Raw genomic sequence first — 5,019 nt, 5'->3', positions numbered from 1 at the left:
TAATAAAAAAAATTAATTTCAAGCTGTCTTTTGACAAAGTAACAGTACCTACATGACTTTTAGGTCCTGGTTTCCAACAGAGTACTGGCCTTCCAATGAACTAAATATAAAGTCACTTCACTTTAGAAATGATTTTATTACTTTGATTCTGAACAGCCACAGTAGCTGTATTCTCCTTCACTCTAACCGTTCCAGTGGAGAATTAGGAAATTTAAGAAAATAGGACCTATAGGCAAACATTCTCAACTGAAGTAAAACTAAGGTAAAGGAAAATTATTCACTCATTCTAAGTAGTTATTGAATGCTCATGTGATGTGTCAGGCACTGCTTTAGGAACTGGAGATAAAATAGTGATTGAGACTGATAAGACTTTTGTCCTCTGGTGAAGGGATACAGGCAATGCACAACTGAACAAATACATAAATGTGATCGTTTCAGAGAGTGATAAGTCTAATGAAAAAAACAAATGAAAAAATATTGTAAAGGGTACCAAAGAAGGGTTGGGAGCTGCAAGATAAAGAGATGGGGGGGGGAAGCAAACACCCAATAATGCTTTAAACTCATTGAACCAAAATTTCACAGTTTGGAAGTTCAGTCCTGGTCATTAGGGATCTTGCATCTTTCCTGCTTTTTAGTCTTTAATTCATCTTAATGGTATCTATTGCCTTTGTCCTCATGCTTCGAGATGACTGCAGAGTTCTAGCCATGATATCTGTGTTCCAAGCAGTAAGATGGCCAAGAATAAGGACAAGGAAATACCTCATCTCTCTAGAAGACTGCCTAGCATTCCTATAGGAAGCTCATTCTCACATCTCATCAGTCTCAGCTCAGTCACTTAGTCTTACATGCCTGCAAGAGGATGTGAAATGTAGCTTTTTAGTTGAGTAGCAATGTGTCCAATGAGAAAATGCAGTTTTGTTAATTTGAAAGAGAAGGGGAGACTAGACATTGGGTAGAAAACCAACAACGTCTGCCATGAGGGCTACATTAGAATGAATAGCCTTGAATGGTTTTCAACAGAGATACTATGTGAGCTACAGCCTGAGGGATAAATGGACATTTGAACAGCTCTAAGAAAAACATGAGCAAAGTGGTGAGAGCAAAGGCCCTGGAGTGGACATGAGTGTAGCTTTTTAAAGAAGGGAGGGAATATGGGTGAGGTGTTAGTTGAATGTCATGAGCCAGGAAGAGAGGCGTCCATGTAAGATTGGGGAGGTCAGCTTGGATGGATCAGACAGGGCTTTTTAAGTGCAATGGCAAATTGGTGAGGGTTTTAAGAAGAGATGAGATGCGATCGGATTTACAAGCTTGTAAGACTACTGTAGATGCTCTGTGGAAAATGAAGAACAGGAAAGATGAGTGGGATATTTTAGAAAATAATGTATGCCAACCTACCCCAAACCCTTAAGTGGAAGGCATAAAAGTGTAAGTGCCTCCCTCCTTGAACAAATTTCAATGACCCTTATATAATCCTCTCCCTTATTTAACTACCTGACCTTTTGAGTTGTTTCCCAGAAATGGTGGATTTTCTCCAAGACAAAGGAGCTGAGATTCTGAAGGCCACTGAGCAGACTTCCTGATGACTTAACATCCCCCACAACCTGTCCCCAGTGCACATGACCTGCCCTAAGGTACATAGCCCCTCCTTTAAAAGCCCATGTTCTCCTTAGTCTGAGAGACAGATTAGAGGCAGCTTTTCCCATTCTCATACCAAGATACATGTCTTATTAAAAATTCCTTTCTTCCTTGTGCAATCCTCCTTGTCTCTATAATTGGATCTTTGTGCAACAAGCAACTGGACTGAGATTGAAACTTTCTTGTGGTTTCGACAACAAAAGGAAGGAAAGAGAGCAACCTTTACTGTCATTCTGAGTGTCTTCACTTGCCTCTTTCTCTCTGCCTTTTTCTGTCCTGCCCTGCATCAATAGCCACCTTTGCCCTCTGGCTTCTCTGCTAATCTGGGTAAGGGTAGGAGTGGGACACGAACAGATCTGGGAACAGGAGGAGGGTGAGTATGGGGTATTTTTCTGCCCATCTCCCTGCTGGGTTGACTGGCTCTATTTACTATAATACATCCAACTCCTGCTAGGTGAGCTCTTCCACATCTGCCTTCCTCAGTCCTGGTAACCACTTCAACCCTAGGAATGCTAATGGCTCCCCACTGTTGCTAACCCTGGACTTTACCCTCACCTTTGTAAAGAGTCCACTGATTAGACATTCTCCACTGACTCAGTTTGAATGTGCTGTATATTTACCACCTGGCCAAAGCTGATACAGGTACTTTCAAGTACCAGGTACCACAAGTTGTCTATTTAATCTTCAAAACAAAATTGTGGGAGGAGATTATAATCATTGCTGGAAACATGAAAATACTCGTTTCTGAAATATTAATTAACTTAGAAAGTGAAGGGAAGCCAGGTATCTTGACATCTCATTTTGAGTTCTTTCACCTCCCTTTGTTTCTAACTTCAAAAATATGACTTCAGCATATTTTTCTTCTTTCCCTTTATTTCAGTGCTCAAAGTCTATTCATTATTTTTTCTTTCAGGCTCTTTCTTCCCCCTTTGTTATACACACTACATATGTGCATTTGAGGGACTTCCCTGTCAACTTTTTATGGATAGCCGGTGAAAATGAAAGCACAGAGAAGGCCATTTCTCACTCACCACAGGTACATAGAGCAGTAAAGAAAATAAAGTTCAATTCTTGCAAGTGACAACCACAGATAATAGATACTATCAAACCAGGAATTTGAGAGTGGGTTATAAATCAAAACAACACAATATGCAATCAAATAGATAGGGAATAGGAGCGATAAAGGCTCTTTTCATCTATATATTTATCCACTCTCACAAAAGGCGCCGGCTCCAGAGAATTGGAGCTCCTAGAAATGCTGATTCTCATTGCTGAGCAAGGTTGGATGCTGACATGTTATTTCACACACCAGGCATCGGGCAGCCACTGTGGTCTCTGTGGCAGAATCTACCAAACACCTGAGCAGGCTGTGATGGAGGGGTATACATTTTCAACAATGGTAAAAAAATAATAAGGTCCAGCCGTGGAAACATCCACCAGAATAGAGGCTGACAGGTGTCTGTGACAGTAAAAGGGTTGAATCCTCCTTCACTGTAACACTGTGAGAAGCTGAATGGTACTTTTATACCACGATAGTGATAACACTATTTGAGATGTATAAAGCCTCTTTTATTCTGAAGGAAACAGAGAGCAGGAAAACCACAGAAAGCATTGTGAGTTTTGCTCATTTGGTGCTAATTTCCCTGGCTACAAGACAGTTTATGGAATCTGCACAATACAACAGGTTTGCGTAGGGTATTTATTTTGCTTCTAAATTAGCACTTTCCTGGTTCTGAAAATATTATCAATTAATGGTATATGGTAGATTTTTTTTCATGGTATTTAGGCACATGGACCATCACATTGATTTATTTTCCTAAACCAGATTAAATCTGGTTCTGAGTGGCTCCAGAACCATGATGGGATAGCCGATATGCCTTTATTGAGGAACTCTTCTTTTCACCTTGGTTGTCTTGGGTCTGAAATGGCTTATGCAACCTGGTGAACTTGAGCAAGAGCCTTTCAACTCCACTGCTTCTGGGCTGTCATTCCTGGTGCTCTTTGCCCAAGGCTTCCTAGTCCATTCAAAGGTACCTGGCTTCACTCACTTGGTGCTAAGCTGGGGCACAGAGAGCTCTGCCAATGGCTCCCATGGCCATTGTGCGTGGTGTTTGCTTCCCCACTCCACACCTGTTGAAGCCCACACACTAAATAACAATGACATGAAATTAGGAGACAAAATTTAGTTACAAATGTTCTAAGGACTATATATTGTTCAGAAGGATAAAGATAGTGGTTTCCTTTATATTTTGGTCAAATACAAAAGAGTGTTAAATATTTAATGGCAATCACAGAAGAATAGAAATCAAATGTATAACATCTAAGTGAATTAAGGAGAAAAATAAAATCAATAAAACTGGATCAATACATTCATAGGCAGAAAGGAGAATAAAAGAATCAAAAAGAAAAAAAAATCACTAAATTGAAAGCAAAACAACTACATATTGATATATTTATCAATATGGATAAACTTCAAAATAATTATGTGAGAGAAAGAAGCCAGACAAAAAGATGTGATTTTATGTGTAAAAAATTCTATAAAATGCAAACTAATGAAGAGTGACTGTAAGCAGATCAGTGGTTACCTAGGGCTGGGTGGTGGGTGGGAAGAGGTAGGAGACACAAAGTTTTGGAGGCTGATGATATGCTCATTATCTTGATTATAGCGATAATAAAGTATCTATATATGTCAAAGCTTAGCAAACTGTACACTTTAAATATTACAGTATAAACTGTAGTAAAGCTGTTCTATAAAATCTCAATTTCTACCTCTTTCCTATATGCTGTATCCAAGAAACTCACTTCAAATAAAATGACATAGATAGGAGTCACTACACTATGGTCTATGAACTAGCCACCTGTTTTTATGAAGAAAATTTTACTGGAACACAGCCATGCCCATTCATATACGTATTGTCTATGGTTGCTTTCATGCTATGATGGTAGAAGTGAGCAGTTGTGACACAGACCACATGGACTACAAACCTAAAATACTTGCCATCTGATCCTTTAAGAAAAACGTCTGATGACCCAAGATATAGATAGGTTGAAAGTAAAAAAGGAAAAAGATATAATATGCAGATACTAATTTTAAAAAATCTGGTGAGGCTATATTAATATAAGACAAATTAGACTTTAGAGTTAAAACATTATGAGGGATAAAGAGTATGTTACATAATGATAAAAAACTCAATTCATCAAGACTTAACAATCCTAAACAGTTCTGCAGCTAACAATGTTCCAAAATACGTGAAGCAAAAACTGACAGAATTAAAGAAAATAGACAAATTCAGAAGTACAACTGGACATTTCAATACTCCTCTCTCAGTAATTGATGGAACTGGTAGACAGAAAACAAAATAGACACCTGCACTCAAATGTTCA

Source organism: Propithecus coquereli, unplaced genomic scaffold (genome assembly GCF_000956105.1).
Source record: "Propithecus coquereli isolate 6110/MARCELLA unplaced genomic scaffold, Pcoq_1.0 Scaffold290, whole genome shotgun sequence".
Classification (NCBI taxonomy): domain Eukaryota; kingdom Metazoa; phylum Chordata; class Mammalia; order Primates; family Indriidae; genus Propithecus; species Propithecus coquereli.
The sequence above is the reverse complement of the archived record's forward strand: the minus strand, read 5'-3'. Positions refer to the sequence as shown.